This window comes from Rhodnius prolixus, unplaced genomic scaffold (genome assembly GCF_049639745.1).
Source record: "Rhodnius prolixus isolate KJV_2025 unplaced genomic scaffold, Rpr scaffold_1, whole genome shotgun sequence".
Classification (NCBI taxonomy): Eukaryota; Metazoa; Arthropoda; class Insecta; order Hemiptera; family Reduviidae; genus Rhodnius; species Rhodnius prolixus.
The window spans coordinates 50473615-50493959 of NW_027411581.1; the positions used below are offsets into that span (position 1 = coordinate 50473615).

Sequence of the window (20345 nt, forward strand, 5' to 3'; positions counted from 1 at the left end):
AAAATAAAATTATCTGTGAATGAATTAAAATTCATTCATTTATATTTTATGTCATTTATTATTATTTTTAATTATATTTTTTATTAAAATAATTTAACGTGCGTCAATGTAAAATGCAATAGAGCCCGGTTTTTTCAAGGTTCTTTCTTTATAATAGCCCTGCTCATCACAGGGCACTGAGGATAAGAGCTCTGGATTCGAACCCAGGACCTGCGTGAGGTAATCCAGAGCTTTAATCACTTAGCTTATCCGTTCCCCTATAGAGAGGTTTATTAATAATTTTATTTTTCTTTTTTAATGATCATGGATAGTAGATTTAAAAGGGAGTGACCATAATAAAAGCCTAATTCTCTGCGATCTAAAATATCCCTTTGTGGCTCCATTAACTTTTAGGTATTTATACTTAGAATATTGGTGTATGCATACATTTGTGAGTGGGATTGCAATGAGAAGCAAGAGTTTACCTGAGGATAGTGAGCTAGTCTCTCCATTTTTTTATTATTAGTAATATTTACTCTTGTCTATTAGGTTTTTTATGTTGATGTATAACCTACTACATTTTCACAGCGAAGACTTTCTTTTTATAACTTAAAACATATCGTCCTTTAAATTGAAAAGATGAATTGACAAACTCGTTTTGCCATATGAACAAGTTTTTTCAATAATCGGGAAAAACGTCATACACAAAGAAATCAACTGTACAACAATTATACCTTTTTCTTTTACATGATATGTCTCTCGTTGAGGCGATAATAATGTTGACGCAGAAATAAGAGAGAAATTTTCGATTAGGGTCTGGTAACGGTCCAGATTTGTACCAAATCTTTGTATTAAAAAGTGTTCAGCTGCACATTGCCTTAGTATAAAAATTTTTTTGAAACATTCTAAATGAGTGGAAGACAGCTGAAGTATTTGATCATTCTCCAACCTTATTGCCTTCTCAATAATATAATCGCATCATATTCATTTTTATCATATGTTGATCATGTTTTTCAATGCCTCAAATTAATATGACTCCAAAAAACGATTGTATAACATGAATCCGAACAAAACAAAACAAGAGCAAACATCAAAACAATAAAATAATTTGACTTGGAAAATAGATGATCAAAACAGAGAGAAAAACAGATTGCATAATTGTGAGCTAAATAAATTCACTTTTATAAAAATAAATATCTCGGAACACTCTCGAGCTCCTTACCACATTCTTTATACTTTTTCAAAAAAAAGTTTTTAACTCCAAATTTGAAGACCTTCAACTCCTCATTTCTAAAACAATTTCTTTTTTTAAATATTCAAATCTAGTCGTGGAATTTTCTGCTGAGTATTGTATCAACTCATTTAACCGTCTTTAATAATATAATTTAGAGACACAGGGCCTTACATTGTACTGAATTCCCTGCGAACGTCCATTTCTCAATAATCTCCCTAATCGATTATTTTTCACCTATCACAGCGGACATGCCCAAATTTTCATTAATACTTGAGTAGTTCTTGCTGTGCGTGCAAGTACGAGGGTCGTTTGAAAAGTCCGTGCAAAAATAAAAACTACTTAATTTTCTTGGGTAAACCTTTTTTATTTTTCAACATAGTCTCCTTTTAGGCTTATACACTTCGTCCAACGCTGCTCTAGTTTGTTGATCCCTTCCGAATAATAGGATTTGTCCAAGTCTGAAAAATAGCCATTGGTTTCTGCAATCACCTCCTCGTTTGAATAAAATCTTTTTCCCGCCAGCCATTTCTTCATATTGGGGAACAAATAGTAGTCCGAGGGAGCCAAGTCTGGTGAATAGGGGGGATGTGAAACGAGTTGGAACCTTATTTCCATTAATTTTGCGCCTACAACTGCTGAGGTGTGAGCTGGTGCGTTGTCGTGATGGAAAAGGACTTTTTTGTGGGCCAATCGTGGGCGTTTTTCTTGCAGCTCGGTTTTCAAACGGTCCAATAACGATGAATAATATGCACCTGTAATAGTTTTACCCTTTTCCAGATAGTCGATGAGGATTATTCCTTGCGAATCCCAAAAGACAGTCGCCATAATCTTTCCGGCCGAAGGAACGGTCTTCGCCTTTTTTTGGCGCAGATTCCCCCTTGGTAACCCATTGTTTAGATTGTTCTTTGGTCTCAGGAGTGTCGTGATGTATGTATGTTTCATGCACAGTGACGAAACGACGCTTAAAGTCCTGCGGATTCTTCTGGAACAGCTGCAAACCGTCCTTGCAACACTTCACACGATTTCGTTTTTGGTCAAGCGTGAGCAATCGCGGCACCCATCTTGCGGATAGCTTTGTTATGTCCAAATGTTGATGCAAAATATTATGTACCCGTTCATTCGAGATGCCCACAGCACTAGCAATCTCACGCACCTTCACTCTTCTGTCATCCATCACCATATCATGGATTTTATCAATGATTTCTGGAGTAGTAACCTCAACAGGGCGTCCAGAACGTTCAGCGTCACTTGTGCCCATATGGCCACTCCGAAAATTTTGAAACCACTTATAAACTGTTCTAATCGTAGGTGCAGAGTCACCATAATGTTTATCAAGCTTCTCTTTAGTCTCCTGAGGCGTTTTGCCTTTCATAAAGTAGTGTTTAATCAACACACGAAATTGTTTTTCGTCCATTTTTTGAAAATCACTCGACTTCCTCGATTCAAACGAATGCCAAACACAAATTTTGCGCCCACAACTGCTGAGGTGTGAGCTGGTGCGTTGTCGTGATGGAAAAGGACTTTTTTGTGGGCCAATCGTGGGCGTTTTTCTTGCAGCTCGGTTTTCAAACGGTCCAATAACGATGAATAATATGCACCTGTAATAGTTTTACCCTTTTCCAGATAGTCGATGAGGATTATTCCTTGCGAATCCCAAAAGACAGTCGCCATAATCTTTCCGGCCGAAGGAACGGTCTTCGCCTTTTTTTGGCGCAGATTCCCCCTTGGTAACCCATTGTTTAGATTGTTCTTTGGTCTCAGGAGTGTCGTGATGTATGTATGTTTCATGCACAGTGACGAAACGACGCTTAAAGTCCTGCGGATTCTTCTGGAACAGCTGCAAACCGTCCTTGCAACACTTCACACGATTTCGTTTTTGGTCAAGCGTGAGCAATCGCGGCACCCATCTTGCGGATAGCTTTGTTATGTCCAAATGTTGATGCAAAATATTATGTACCCGTTCATTCGAGATGCCCACAGCACTAGCAATCTCACGCACCTTCACTCTTCTGTCATCCATCACCATATCATGGATTTTATCAATGATTTCTGGAGTAGTAACCTCAACAGGGCGTCCAGAACGTTCAGCGTCACTTGTGCCCATATGGCCACTCCGAAAATTTTGAAACCACTTATAAACTGTTCTAATCGTAGGTGCAGAGTCACCATAATGTTTATCAAGCTTCTCTTTAGTCTCCTGAGGCGTTTTGCCTTTCATAAAGTAGTGTTTAATCAACACACGAAATTCTTTTTCGTCCATTTTTTGAAAATCACTCGACTTCCTCGATTCAAACGAATGCCAAACACAAAGAAATAGACCGATCTGGCTGAAACTTGGTGTGTGTTCTTCCAAGAGATGCTACTAACTAAACATAACCTCGATACGCGCCTGTAGTGCTATCTCTCTGACTTCGCACGGACTTTTCAAACGACCCTCGTATTTTCTTTCACGTTGTTTTGTACAGAGAAAACATTTTTCTGTTCATTCTAGTTCCTTCCCACCATTTTTAAAATGAAAAGTATTAAAAATTAAAAGTTACAGATTACTAGTAAATAACTTAGATCCACTAAATGAAAATAAAATCTGTTTTTTTTTTCTAAAAATATTCCCTTTAATGATAGTTTTGGTTTACGACCACTTGTTAATTGATGATTTTGGGAAATGTTGGTCAATAAATTTCACTAACAAATTTCTTTCTTGATATCAATTGAGGGTATTGTAAAAATTTGTGGAGTTTAGTGTTAAGGCTACATCATCATAGTAGCCTTTTAATGATGAAAGATAATATAGATAAACTTCAATATAGAGATATATTTGAGCTAAATTTCATGAAATCTGAACTTTGTGAGTGGAGAAATTGAGGGTTAAAATTTCAGTTAGGTACAACATGAGAAATCTTTTAAAAAAAATCAGTAATGTATGCTTAGCATACGCACTTCGAATTTTTTATTTTTTAATAATCAATATTTAGGATTAAACTAGCGAGAATCAACAGTTATGATGCTGTAGCTCAACATTAAAATCTACAAATTTTACAATATCCTGAAGAAGGTATTTACCGAAACTTTGGTATCAAAGAAAAAGAAGTAATTTGTTTGTGAATTTATTGACCGCACCTCAATATTCCCGCAAAATCATTCCCTCCAAAATGTGCGTTAAAGGGGATGTCTACCCCCCCTCCAACACAGAAGTACCCTGAAGTGAATTTCATAGAAAAATTTATAAATAGAAGTTATAAAACATCATGAGAGCGATTTGGTGCTTTGAAGAGAATCATTAGAGCCGTAATTAAGGAAATATCAAAACAAACTGATTTCATAACTGTCCTAGAATCCTTTTGGCAACCGAGCGATCACGGATTAAGGTTCTAAGAATATATGTTTTTATTATTATTGTTATTTATTTTATATCCTTTTTTTTTTGGCGCAGCTACATCCGAGGTTATTAGCGCCTGTAATATCTGATCCTTCACGAACATATTACTCCACTACTTGGGATGAAGATGTATTATTATTATTTTTTTTTTTTTTTTAATGATTTAAGGCGCGTCAATATCTAAGGTTATTGGCGCCCGGAGCTTTTTTCAGTGCACAGCCGGTCTCCGGACAGTGTCCTCTCGTTACAGACAACACTGTCCATCACCGGACAGTGAGCTGTAAGAAGCTCCTAGGAAGAGAAAATCTAAGGGTCAGCTGCTGGATTCGAACCCGGCACCTCCGCGTGGGAATTCAATACGCTAACCGCATAGCTAATCCCTTCCCTTATTATTATTATTATTATTATTATTTAAGGCGCGTCAGTATTTAAGGTTATTGGCGCCCGGAGCTTTTTTCAGTGCACAGCCGGTCTCCGGACAGTGTCCTCTCGTTACAGACAACACTGTTCATCACCGGACAGTGAGCTGTAAGAAGCTCCTAGGAAGAGAAAATCTAAGGGTCAGCTGCTGGATTCGAACCCGGGACCTCCGCGTGGGAATCCAATACGCTAACCGCATAGCTAATCCCTTCCCTTATTATTATTATTATATCATCTATTTACACCGACCAAGCGATCTTTCAAATATATTTTCACGAATGCTTGGAGTGCATGGAGATTTAGGGATTTCAGTTTGTGGTGGGATTAGAACATGCGTTCGATCTCTTGGTTTAAACGCATCTTTTAAAGTAATGTCTGAATTACTGTTCATTATTTTTGGTGACTGATTCATAGTTTCAACAGGATGAAAAAATAACTGCCAGTTTCAGTCATGATATATTTTTTATATTATGCCGAGCTTTCTGCCTAGGGACTAGATCATCTTCAGGGCTAATTTACAATGTAATATTTTACATCATTAAAGGGTTGGTGTATCTACTGTCTTGTCAGTTCATGTACCGAGTGTCTAATATTTTATGTGTAACTTTTATTTTTTATTTTTATTTATTTATTCGCAACTGCACAAAATATACATCTAGCAAAAGTGTAGTACAAAGAAACATTTGAGAGCTGGCTCAGTGCCACAACCAGGATGACATGTTGAGAGAAACCAGCCAGCGCTGGAACTCTCTAGGAACTTATTGGGGCTTAGGAGGCAATGAGGTCACGTGGCCAACGCCGTTTTAAGCGACGTGTGGAGGATTGTCAGGATGGGGACGTTGTGGATAGTGATTGAGCTAGAGGATTTGGGTGATCACAGAGAGTTTGCTGTGGAAATTTTGGAATCGGGTGTGGATTAATTCATTTAAATATGGAATATTGAGCTCATGATGAAGGGTACGGTTGGAGACATAGAATGGTGCGTTAACGATTCGGCGGAGGACTTTAGACTGGAAAGATTGGATAGGTTGGATGTTGGATGGTTTGGCGGAGCCCCACAATTCTGCTCCATATGTCCATATTGGTCGTAATAGTGTTTTGTAAAGTGTAAGTTTGTTTTGTACGTTCATGGAGGATTTCGGTTCAACGAGTCTCCTTATGTGTTACATTTATATGACAGTAATATTATTATTTTATAGTACTATGCATTTCATTCTCAGGTAGGTAGGATGGTAACATTGTTGAAAGTAGTTAATTGTGAATTAGCCAAAGTTAACCGACACGGAAACCTTATTAATATTGCAAATGAGATAGCCCGGGACCTACATGCGGACAGTTATGCGAGTGAAGGTGACACTTTGGGTGTAACGTGCTGTAAACATTACAATGACTCTGAACCCAATGACGTAAGACCCACTTCACTCGCAGTCTATTGTAGAACGTCACCATTGCCATGCAACTATGAATGAGAGTGAAGTTCCTTCCTCGTCTAGTCTGGCCACGTCACTCAGATAACAGTTTGGAATATGAAACTACTTTCTGGAAGATCTTACTTTAAACAAATAGCTTTATTGTTTATTAATTAATGCGATGTTTACGATTAAGACTATCTTGTAATACAATAGTAACGTTTCTCTTCTTGTTATTGTTTTAATAAAAAGATTGAGTAAAGAATTGATAGTTTAATCGTAGTTCGTGATTTACGCTGTGGCTTAACTTCCTTATAGGCTCCAAGGCTAAGCTTAATCAAAATATTTGTCAAAAAAACAAAAGGCAAACATTGCTTTTATTAGTATTTAATGATTATATTTCGGTATAAAATTGTGGCTTTATTAAAATAATCCTTGAGAGAATTACGTGCTCAACTAATAAACAAATCCTGAGTTACAGCTAAAGCTGGTCCGGGCTTTTTTAAAAATAAATTTGGTAGGAATTAGCGTGAATTAATCTCTCCCATAATGAAATACATTAATCATAGCCTAATATTTACTAGAATTTATCCTTAAAAAAACTAACTAACAAAACAAATGCAGTTTACTCAGTTAAGTATAAGGGCCAGTTAAACGACAAAAGTTACACAAACAGATCAGCAAAACCAAACAATTGATTCGTATTTCAGCATTCAGCTCATAATTTCAGTTATATAGAAACGATCGGAAAAGCCTGAGTTTAATTGGCATTATATTACGAAACCCTGTAACTCTGAACTAACTCATAACAACTTGAAGAAAACAATAAATTTGTCGAAAGGTTGGCGTCAAGACGAAGTTAATGTTTTTTATTTGACCGAATCCTCGCTAGTTTAGTCCTAAATATTGATTATTAAAAATTTAAAAAAATTCAAAGTGCGTATGCTGAGCATACATTACCGACTTTTTTTAAAAAAAATCTGTGTGCTCATTAGACTTATTATAAAATAGTTCCATTAGAATGTATAGTGTAATTTAAAATGACTACTTCCGGTAAAAATTCAATTTGACAGAAAAACCCGACTACATCCGGTGGTGGTAAGAGTAAGTCGTGTGAGTGTGCTCATTAGATTTATTCTAAAATAGTTCCTTTAGAATTTATAGTGTAGTTTAAAATGACTACTTCCGGTAAAAATTCAAGTTGGCGGAAAAACCCGAATACATCCGGTGGTGGTAAGAGTAAGTCGTGTGAGTGTGCTCATTAAATTTATTCTAAAATAGTTCCTTTAGAATTTATAGTGTAATTTAAAATGACTACTTCCGGTAAAAATTCAAGTTGGCAGAAAAACCCGACTACATGCGGTAAGTCGTGTGAGTGTACTCATTAAATTTATTCTAAAATAGTTCCTTTAGAATGTATAGTGTAATTTAAAATGACTACTTCCGGTAAAAATTCAATTTGACAGAAAAACCCGACTACATCCGGTGGTGGTAAGAGTAAGTCGTGTGAGTGTGCTCATTAGATTTATTCTAAAATAGTTCCTTTAGAATTTATAGTGTAGTTTAAAATGACTACTTCCGGTAAAAATTCAAGTTGGCGGAAAAACCCGAATACATCCGGTGGTGGTAAGAGTAAGTCGTGTGAGTGTGCTCATTAAATTTATTCTAAAATAGTTCCTTTAGAATTTATAGTGTAATTTAAAATGACTACTTCCGGTAAAAATTCAAGTTGGCAGAAAAACCCGACTACATGCGGTAAGTCGTGTGAGTGTACTCATTAAATTTATTCTAAAATAGTTCCTTTAGAATGTATAGTGTAATTTAAAATGACTACTTCCGGTAAAAATTCAATTTGACAGAAAAACCCGACTACATCCGGTGGTGGTAAGAGTAAGTCGTGTGAGTGTGCTCATTAGATTTATTCTAAAATAGTTCCTTTAGAATTTATAGTGTAGTTTAAAATGACTACTTCCGGTAAAAATTCAAGTTGGCGGAAAAACCCGAATACATCCGGTGGTGGTAAGAGTAAGTCGTGTGAGTGTGCTCATTAAATTTATTCTAAAATAGTTCCTTTAGAATTTATAGTGTAATTTAAAATGACTACTTCCGGTAAAAATTCAAGTTGGCAGAAAAACCCAACTACATGCGGTAAGTCGTGTGAGTGTACTCATTAAATTTATTCTAAAATAGTTCCTTTAGAATTTATAGTGTAATTTAAAATGACTACTTCCGGTAAAAATTCAAGTTGGCAGAAAACCCCAACTACATCCGGTGGTGGTTAGAGAAAGTCGTGTGAGTGTGCTCATTAGATTTATTCTAAAATAGTTCCTTTAGAATTTATAGTGTAATTTAAAGTGTCTACTTCCGGTAAAAATGCTAGTTTAAAAGAAAACCCAACTACATCCGGTGGTGGTAAGAGAAAGTCGTGTGAGTGTGCTCATTAAATCTAATTATTATAAAAATTACACCTTAAATATTAAATTGGAAATAAAGTTAATAAATGGTCAACTGAGCCGAAAATTGCCGACTAAAACCGATCGCGTTCGTCTTGTTAGAAATAAAAGTAAATAAAAGTCGTGTGAGTGTGCATACTAGATGTTTAATATTAAATAGGAAATAATAAATGGTCAACTGAGCCGAAAATAGCCGAAGAAAACCGATCGCATTCGGCTTGTTAGAGAGAAATGAGAGAAATACAATTTAAAAATCATCGCTAAGGCAGGTTGGGTTAGAGATCTTGAAATTCCTAGAATTTTGCTCTGTGTAACCCATCGGTCCTTAGTGGCCTAGGTTTGTGCTGACTTTACCTCTCTCTAGTGAGTTTTTCCACTATATCTCAGAAACGGAAAATCGCAGAAACTTCAAATTTGATATTTCACTCAGGCGCCACAAGGGGAAGCTGCTATAAATTTGTGGTCAAAATAGGTGCACCGGAAGTACCACTTTACTGAATAGATTTTTCACTTTTTTTACTTTTTCTAAAAAACTACTTCTTTGATTTTCTTTAAACTTGGTATAATTATAGCTCACAAATAGTTCTACAACTTTTATAGGAAACATTTTTCTGTAAAACTTCGATTAAGGGCACTTTTGGGGGAGGGGGTGGTGGGTCAGTCCGGTAGAATGCGTTTGCTGCAATATATGGTCTCACGTGCTATAAAACGTTAATTAGGATTAAATGTGAAACTGTTTAATTCTGTATTTGAACAGAATTAGTCTACGGAAGTACAATTTTGCAAAATTGATATTATAGTTTTCTTGTAAGTTACTACTTTGAGCATAATGGTCTTTGGCATCTAATAGATACTAAACAAAATTAATGAAAAATTAATGCAATAAAAACACTTAAAAATAAAATGTCAATTAAACCCATGCTTTTCCGAAAAGTTTCTATATAACTGAAATTACGAACTAAAGTATGAATGAAATGTTGGGCACTTGCTGTGCCAGGTGTTAAACTAATTCTTAAAATAGATAGATAATTTGAATTTTTATATCATTCACATATTTAGTAAAATCCTGTTTTATAAGAAAATTCTTCGATAAAAATGTGATAACCCACATTACGCCAAGCAATGGCAAGAATTATTAGTAACGGTGACGTAATCGTGTGTCGGTTTTATTATATAGTTCTGATGATTTACAATCCTGAGTATTAACTGGTGGAAAGTGATATATCGCTGTATATTATCTGAGATTCGAAACTTTTTATCAGGAAATATTCATTTTAGAGAGCTGCTGGGGGAGCTGTGACATCAACTGCATCATTTAATTGTCAGTCTTTAATATTGAAGTCACTTATCTTTTTTGTAGTAAATTTTATATTAAAAAAAAAAAAAAATTAAATTACGTAAACCGCGCGCTGAAGAGAAAGTCGTTAGATTCCAACACCAGATGTTAAAAATTATGAATTCAATAATATTTTTACGTAGAATCAATCAATTAATTAAAACAGTGGATTCGAAGTGGAAGATTATGAAATCAGAACCGCTACATGATGGAGCAGGTTACCTGCTGGGGACACTCCTATTATCGCTGGTTATTTTTAGTATATCCGCAGGCAACCTTGCCGTTTTTATATCCCTACTCCTACGCTTCCATTCGCAAACCGGCCGTCCAAGTAACGGCCTCTCCTCCTACATACTCCTTCATTAAACAGTACCAGTCTCTATCTTTCACTTTTTAATTTGAAAAACAAAATATACATATTTTTTAACGGCCCAATTCTTTGTAAATCTTTTTTGTTATTCAATCATTTATTTTTCTCTTGTCTATTTTGAGTTTTCTTTAAAATTTTTCTTTTTGAGTACAGGAAACCAGAAAGTTCAAATTTATTATTTAACTTTTTACAGAAATCGCTTAATCGATTATCTTTAAATTTGGCAATTACAAAGCTCTATAACGTTCATTTGCGACAACAACCTGGAAAATGCGCCAAAGGCATATTAAGGACTGGGAGGTTTCCCTCCACAATGCTTCCCACTGAATGCCGCTATAACCTGTGTAATGTTTATAAGGGAGTAATTGAGCTGTTTAAAGGGCCGAGTAATAATACAATAGTTTATCCAAAAGTACTTTTCCTTAGGTACTTTCCTTATTTTACGTTGGTGGGATATTTCAATTAGTAAGTACAGGTTAGTTGTTATTTTAATATTGTGAACTTTAGCTCAGGTTATGTTCATATTTCAAATACATAAATTTTTCATCCATTTCTTAATTTTTTACTATAATAAAAATATTGTATGGAAATATTTTCTCATTCGTGCAGTTGTAACACTCGTAAGAAAAGCATGACATTTCGCACCTAGTCACCCAAATGACTATTATAGTGTTCTGAAAAGACAAGAGTATGATATGCTGTCCTAATATGAATATGTTGGTCCTTGTGTCGTTTTGTTTCCATGATTATAATAAAACACCCGTCTAACTGTTATATAACAATATATCGAATAACCTTGCTGGACCAACATCTACGTCAGTGTTGTTCTACACCACTTGTGGATCTCTTGTAAGCATAATATTTTTCTTATAAGTTCCTTTTTTCTACCGTCACAGGTTGTATTATTCCTAGCCTTTCGCTCTTGGCAAAAGTCTTTTAACTTACATTTACATCAGAAATTACATAGTTGGCTTTCTTTGTTAATGAATGCAGGTTCGCTTGGTGTTTAATTTCATAAAGAATTTATTTATACACTTCAAACTTAACTCAATGCCATTGCTGGCAGTGCGATAGGGTCCCGTTTTCAGGTGGCGGAGCCGGAGTGGTTTCTAAAGTTAGGGGCTCTTTAACTTAAACAATATTTGGAACAAATAGTTGAAGCCTGATAGGTTTTTGTAGCACCATCTGGTCTGGTTTAGCTCGTGAAAATTTATAGAGAGGTGTCTTTGGGCAGGACGTCTTTTATTCTTGATTTCAGTAGCTATAGAAGCGAATTCTCCAGTAAGCTTACAAGACAAGTAGAAGAGTATCCATAATCTGCTAACTGTAAACAGCCGGCAGGCTCCCAGAAGCTGTCGAAGCAATCAACACCATATCATGGCGACTAAGACTTGTTAGAAACATTTTAACAACATCTTAGTGATTTTCGTTTCTTCAAACTTTAAAGGAATAGTGAATTAATTTTAAAATCCATAGTATACTTTTTGGTTAGATGTTCATTTTAACATGTAATAGATATTTTCAAAACTTAGTTAACTTCCTTCCGCTGGCTGTAAATTGCTCTCTTATCAGTTTGCCTTCAATTTGCCTATTGTTACATTTTTTTTTTTTGTAAAAAAAATTATTTAAATATATAAAGAAAATAAACATCGATCGTTTCGGCCGTGAACGGAATTTTCTTGGCCAACTCAAACAAGGCCTGATCGCGAGTTTACTGTGTAGTTAATATAACGTGGACAATGATTTGATAATACCTTCAACGTTAGGAAATAGGCTAATTTCTTTTTAATGAGCATGCAAGAAGCAATCGCTAACAAATCCATGGTTACTAAACACTAAGCAATAGAACTACACTGTAACTATGGAATTTTTTATTTTCTATTCTTTCTTCATGGATTATTTATTGAGGAAGGTTTCTGGTTTTGGGACTTCATTTTTCTGGTAATTTGAAGAACTGCGAAAATAAATTGCCAAGCTGTAAGTACCTAACATCCCTTTTTATAAATATATATTTTTTCAAAATTAAATTAGAAGTTTTAAACTCCATTAATGTGTTCGTTCCAATGAGTCTTTTCATATGGTCCTTTGGGGTACAAATTACGAGCCAATAGTAGGAGTAATTTGAACATTACACCAATGAAATAAAGAGATTGTGATGATGTTTACATTTTCAATACGCATCGGAAACTCATTTTTTCATTCACAAAATACTTTCATATTCCTTTAGTTTGATTTTTTGTTAATTCTTGATAAACATATTGTTGAAGTTAGTAGTTGAGGAATGAAACGGAAGTGAACCAACAATCGATTGAAATTATACGATGTTTTTTTCCCCCCTTAATTAGGCAAACTACTAAAATTGAATGACTCACGCATTCATTTTCGTTTTGTCGAGATATGTCTGGAGATCTGTTGTGGTCCTCTCCCCTGTACACATAATTAGAGGGGCCGAACTGACTTATCACGGGTTGACGAAGATCGAGCTGTATGATAATGACCCTCTACTATACATTAATTTGTCGGTCTACTTTAAATTACGGATTAGAAAGTAATTGTGTTTCTAATAACTCGAAAAAAAAGTGTTAAAATGTGGATTATTTATTTAAAAAAAAATAGTAAAGCTTAAAAAATTCATTTACGACTATTTTAAGTATAAAATCTATAATTACGGACAACGCCCACGCTAATCATTTTGTCTAGTCTAGGTCTAGTTTTCAAATGGTTCATCAGAAATTATCTGAACGTTAAAATATCCATCGACTTCAGTATCCTAGAAATATTTCCTAGATTTACTTTTTAAAGCTCTAACTTACGTGTAATGACTTTATCATTGACTAACAATAACTCAACTGCACAAGAGAAATTGATGGTCATACGGAAAAATAAGTTCGCGAACCAAACGTGTTATAATATATATTTTAAATAATTTATAATATAGAAAATGAATAATTATTTTTGAATAATTTATTTGGTTCTCAGAAACTTTTGTAAGACGAATTCAAGATTCACATTTTGTCTTAATTTCTGTCTTTGATTTAATTTTCGTCAGTAACCAATTTGTTTTTCTTCTATTTTAATTTATGTGTGTGGTGATTATTCAGAATAAAGAGCATAATAGAGATCAAACAAGGAAGAATAATTTGGAATAAAATGCCTATTTATTTATGAAGATGTATTAAACATTTTATCCTTATTTTAACCAAAAAATTTATTACGAATGAACTGGCCAGCATAAGTTTTTGTGACAATCTAATATACTCGTATTCTAAACAAAATTAAATGCAGTAAAATCACTTAAATGACATCAATTGCAATAAAATATCAATTAAACACAAGCTTTTTCGAAGGTTTCTAAATGGTTGAAATTACGAGCTGATGTGTGAATGAAATGTTGGGTACTTACTGAATTGGGTACCTTTTCTTTTTTAATCAATTCTTACGCTTAACTTTTTAAACTTTAAATAATTGTTGTCGTTTGCTGTAAGTAATTGTTTATGAGTTCGTGAATGATGTAAGAACACGCAGTTTGTAAGAATGAGATGGTAGAAGTTGAGTTTTTGATCCATGGCTTGGCCAAACACAAATAGTTACACACATCAACAATCTCTTTGAATCTCTCTCTCTCTCTCTCTCTCTCTATTGAGGCGGTCAACATTCGGCTGGATTAACCACAGGCTCTATTGCCTTAAGAAGTGGTTAATCCAATTTCTCCGTCTTTTGTATAATAATGGTGAAAATCTTCTCTGAAACTCGCTTAACATTAATTCTCATAGTTCTAACTCAAGAATTGTTTACAAACTCCGGAATATTTGAATAATTAAAACTGTCCGGTAGGACAGTTGTATAAGGGTTTTTTAATGTAATGCAATCATAGGGTGCTGTAAATCCGTATATTGTGCTGAAATTAAACCTGATTAATAAACCTACCTTAATCCATTCTTGAGCACATAATATTTAAGGTTATTTACAAAATTAGCTGAAAATTCTAGGGGCCATTTCTCAAAATACTAAATTCATCCTCAGAATATTAGCAGCAAATTTAAAACCATCCTTAAAAGTATATAAATGGACTGTACATTGCACGGAGTGACAGACACTAGACGGAAGTTTACCCACTCCTCTGCTAGTAGTTAATTTCATTGTATTTTCCAAAGGAAAACTTTGTTGAATTTTTTTCTTTGCAATCGATTCTTTCGCTACTACTTGCGTGGGTTCCAATTGAGTCCTGCAAATGTGTTGATGGTCTAAGTCCAGTGATGGGCAAAATTTTTTTTTTTAGGAGCGGGTCTAAAACTAAAAGGAAAAATTTTGGTGGGCCATAATAGTTTTTGTTATTTACAAAAGTATAGTAAGTGAGTAAACTCATTTTTCTAATATCAAAATTAAACTAATGCGATTTACGGAGCTGCGAGTGTTTTGATAATAGTTCGCCATATCTGGTCCGAATTGGGACGTTGTTATTCTTAAGAGTGAACTGAGGTGTTCATTGGTCATTCTATTTCTGATACAGCTTTTTCTATGTTTCATTATTGGAAAAAGAAATCCTCACAAATAATATGAAATATAATTGTTATTTTTAATTATTACATATTATAAAATATGAGACGGGGTGGATTGAACCTTTCACTGGGCTGCCGTTGGCCCATCACTACAAGAAGTAAAATTTCCCAAGCGGTTGTTTAGACTTTTAGATATTGTCAAAGTATGAATAAAATCGTGGCAGCCTTGTGCGATACCTCCCTTGAGCTGAAGCAGTACTGCCCGGGTGTTTTCCTGGACATATCGCAAGCCTTCGACAGGGTATGGCACCTAGGGCTGCTGTATAAGCTCAAGGGCGTCCTACCTGCAACCTATTATCTTGTCCTCAAGTCCTACCTGTCCGACCGTTTCTTCCAAGTAGTCCAAGGTGCCTCATCCTCTCCTATTTATCCCATTCTTGCAGGAGTTCCTCAGGGAAGCATTCTTGCTCCCCTCCTCTACACACTATTTACGGCTGACCTACCAACTCACCCAAACACTATCACCCTTACCTATGCCGATGACACGGCAATCCTTTCTCCAAACATAGATCCTATCGTGGCAACACGAACCCTGCAATCCCATCTTCACATCCTCGAACCCTGGCTTCGGCAATGGAGGATTAAGGTAAACGAACCCAAATCTAAACATGTAGTCTTCACCCTAAACAAAAAAATACTCCCTTCTCTTTACCTGAATAACATCCCTATCCCCCCTGCGAACCAAGTTCGATACCTTGGCCTACATCTAGACAAACGACTAACGTGGAACCCTCATACTAGACTCAAACGAACTGACTGCAACTTCAGGTACAAAATGTTGAAACGACTACTTGACAAACGCTCTAAACTTACTTTACTGAACAAAAAGAGACTCTACACTGCCCTGATAGCCCCAATATGGACATACGGAATTGAACTTTACGGCTGCTTAACGATCCAACCTTAACCGTCTTCAAGCCCTACAATCCAAAATCCTGAGAACCATCCTCAACGCTCCTTTCTATGGCTCCAACCATACTATCCATTCCGATTTAAACATACCATTTGTCTCTGACCTAGCCCAATCCCGCTACACAAAATTTCATTCCAAACTATCCTTCCATTTTAATCCCCTAATCCGTGACCTATCCTCAAGAACACTTCCTTCAAATCCTCATCGAAGACTAAAGCGGAGGTGGCCGCGCGATCATTTAAGTGCAGAACGGCGGCCTCCTAGGATGGCTGCTGTGTAAGATTGCCTTCTTGGCGAACTAGCGGCTCCCATCACTGGATGGTCGCCGTTCACATCGCTCATGCCAATTTGTATATATATTTATTTATATGTACATTATTCACACATCAATTTTGCTTGTTGTATATATGTACAGTTGCAGAAAAAAAAAAAAAAAAAAAAGCCTTGTGCGAAAATATCTTCTTCTTTTTTTAAAAAATATCAATCTTTTAGTGTGAAATTTCAAGTTGACTAATTTCCCAAAAACTATTATTACATCCTGAGCTGCCACATTAGCGAAATATCAAATTTGAACTTAGTAAATGTCTTGCCTAAACTGTACGCAAAAAACAAAAAATTCGTCGCCATTCCCAGGTCTTTCGGGTGAAAGAGAACGTAAACAAAAATGTGAAAATAATACCAACTTATTAGCGATAAGCAGACCCACAGATAGATAAGAAAATATTTATTCAGTAACTGAAAGTAACATATGCACCGGAAGGAGGTTATTGATTCAACGATAGTGCTGTTCCCCTCCCATCTGCTGCCGTTCGATCTTAGGCCTTCTTCACTGCTATCTATATCTCTTCGGCCACCTAATTATCCATGGTAAAAGTCATATTTTGGAATGTTTCCTCTCATCTTTATTCACGTTTTGACTTATTAGTTTTTTTTTTTTTAATCTTTTATTGTAATTTACCACTGCAACAGTTGTTGCAACTAGCAAATATGGTAAAAGAAAAAAGAAATAAAAGAAAATCATGAGTGGAGAAGGCACCCAGTGGTGCCACTCCAGTAACGTGCTTTGCTCTCACGATAAGAGTAGATCACGAGGCCATCTTCTCTTCAATCTCCTTAGAGGATTACCTGGTAATGTGGAGGAAGATAGGTGTTCTATGAGAGGGTTAGGATGAGCTGCTGTAGAGGAATGAAATTTGAAGAAACGAATGTTAGCAAGATCTGTAATGAAAGGGATTTTGAGGTCATTATGGATAGTGAGGTTAGATACATAGAGCGGAGCGTTAAGAAGTTTTCGAAGTATTATTAGTTAAATTTAAAAATATTTAAATTGGTTGGGGCAATTTAAATTTGTTTAGATTTGTGTTTGGCGCGTCAGTCGGATATTCTAGGCTGGGTTAACCTGATACCCACGCCCACTATAGGCAAGTCAAGCTTTCAAGGTGGCCGATTAAGATAATCCCAAAGCCTTATGACTAAAACACAATTTTAGTATTTTAGAATAAATAAGAATATTATTCTTATTTATTCTGTACTTTCTGGACTAGGTAACAGAGTCTGTATTTTTTTCTTTTTACTTGATTGGGGTTAGTTCAATTTGTGTGGTTTCTGACGTAAATTGTTTAATATTTGTTGGAGAGTCGGTACCCTAGATAGTTCAGCCATTAAGGTTCTCTCAAGTGTTTAGCCAATATTTTTTTATCAATATGGATAAGGATTTATAAAATGGATTTCTATGTTTGTGTGGGTGGAAGTTATCCAACATAAATCGAAAAGTTTTTTGAAATATAACTAGAGACCCGTTTTTTGTTTTTAATGGTCACTGTGATTTTCTTTAAATGTATTACATATCCGCTGACTGAAATGTATGCGGCCATGTTCTACTTTCGCTACTATTTGCGTTGGTTCAGATTGAGTCCTGTAAATGTGTTGATGGTCTAAGTAAATCCTCTCGTGCTGCTGTTTAGACTTGTAGAAATTGTCAATCCAGGGTTGTTTTCTTCTTAGTACATTTGTTTGGATTTTTTCCCGTTTATGAATGCACTACCTACTGGACTACAGCTCCAGATTCAACCCCAAATTATTTGCAAACCTTATTAGATTCATTGCCAGTTACTATGTTCGAATCTTCACATTACTTTATCAGAAATTGCTGAAACATCTAGATGACCAGTAATAAAAAAATGGTCTTAAGTCATCATAATCTAATCTAATTTTGTAATTTCTCAAAAATATTTAAAAGTTCATGTTTTTATTCGATAAAAACCTAATGAATCAACCTTGCTTATTTATCTTTTAAATTGTTTGATAAATAACTGAAATTCTACGTCGTAAACAGGTCTATCTTCATTAATAACAGGATGTTGTAAACCATGGCCTTCGTCTGTCTATCGCTGCGCAGAGAAGGTATTTTGGCTGAGCTAAATTTTCGAATTTTGTACGTTTTTTAGCTTACTGCGTGTCTAAAACTATGTTTTATATTTTTTCTAAATGCCTAAAAAACGGAACTAAAAATAATCCGCACTTGCGATCTAACAGTTTTATTCAGACAATGAGCTTTTAATCACCAAATTTAATTATAGATATTATCCATGTGTGGGAGGTCAAGTTTGGTGTAGTGGTTTTAAGTTCAGACAACCGAACCTTCATAGTGTTATCAATATTCCTTTTCTGATCGACCTAAACTCAAATCTGCTATGACACATTAAAAAATCCACAACACCTTATCTGCATACCCGAATCCTTTAGCCTGTCGTCACTCTTCCCCGAACAGTTCCTGATGATTCTTCTAGACATCTCATTCTCGTGAATGAGTTTATAAGACTAAAGCTATCAAATTTCTTATGCGGAGTGCTATCCCTGACTAGCTTTAATTGTTAAATTTTGTTTTTTCCCGCGTCAAAGGCGTAAAGCCATTTTTTGTCTGGCAGCCCAATATTTTTCATATAGTCTTGCCCTGTAATGCACTCGTCTAAATGCTGAATAGTCATTACGCCGTTATTGCACGATAGGCAAATCAGCGAGTCTCTAATTCCTATTTTGTGGAGGTAATCGTGCCCTGTAGTTCCTTGGAAGAGCACGACAGACTCTTTTCTTGGGAGACCGGCACCTGCCTAGATACCTATCTTGTCTTCTAGCAGCGTTGCCCACTGCTATCCAGCGACCATGCTCCTGAATTTTGCGTGTAATTTCCCCTTTAGGTGGCCACCTGTAACTCTTTTAGCCATAAAACGAAACACATTGCGTGGTCGGGTTGATCACCAAGTTCATCGGCCTGCTCGTTCCCTGGTAATCCATTGGAAAGCCAGGTGCTTCCCTTCTGTAAGTGCTTTTTCAACCATTTCTTGGCACGCTCTTACATCGGCGGAAATTAAACTTTGAGATCCCGTTATGGCTATTATTGCAGTTTTTGGAGTCACTGAGAAACCCTACGTTGTCCAATTTATTTTCAACCGTATGTATCTCAGACCTATCAGGATAAGGATCTCCCGGTCTCCCCATCGAAATTTGATATCCACGTTCTAACAGATTGTGAAAACTGGAAGTCGATACCATACACTCCAGCTCCTGCATTTTTAGTGGCACCTTCTGCTGAACCGTACAGATATAGTTGTGGGTCCAAGGAGGATGTGGAGATGGATAACATTCTCCAAGCATTTCAAGGGCTAGAGCTCTCAACTCGGTCACTGTTGACGCCTTTTTTTGCGGGCTCCATGAGATGGAGACGTCCTTCTTATTTTCCAGTACGACTCATTGTACAGAGACTCTCTCCTGCCAATGTATAAATTATGCTTTTGTCGAATAGCATCTTCTTGAGATGAAAATGTTTACTTTCTAAAAACCATTTTTCCAGACTAGATATCTCAAAATGTCACTCTATAAATCTTAAGAGTGAGTATTATTGACTGCGGCCGCATGTTTCAAAAGCGGAAATCAAAATAATTTGTTAATAATATAAAATTTCATTCCATTTACTTTGTATTGGATTTATTTCAAATCAAAACTGAATCTCTCTCAGATAAATTGAAGTTAAGCATCGTGTATTGAACTCTTATGTACAGTATTATTGATTATCTAGAAACAAGAAATGCACCTAGCACTACTGCAACTTATGTATCACTAATAAAATGTGTTCTGTTGTAAGTAAAATTTATTGCAGTTGTTTAAAGTGGCATGCTCATTGATAGTGTATTTATTGACATGTGTACAATGAACTAATGCGGGTTTTCACTTACCCTAATGAAAAACTAGATACAATGAACATTCTAGATAGAATAAAAATCATTTTATTGGCCTTAA

General features: G+C 35.5%; 1 protein-coding gene across 3 annotated transcripts in view; it reads left to right on the forward strand.

Moving 5' to 3' along the window:
* Pdk1 (Phosphoinositide-dependent kinase 1) overlaps window positions 1–20345 on the forward strand; it is a 120744-nt gene that overhangs the window by 1389 nt on the left and 99010 nt on the right. Inside the window, exon 1 of one of the 3 annotated variants that reach the window (XM_074143024.1) lies at window positions 12409–12554. The exons of the other annotated variants lie outside the window; for them this stretch is intronic. The gene's annotated coding sequence lies outside the window, so the exon portion shown is untranslated. Of the gene's footprint in view, window positions 1–12408; window positions 12555–20345 lie in introns of those variants that run through there. 3 annotated transcript variants of the gene reach the window in all.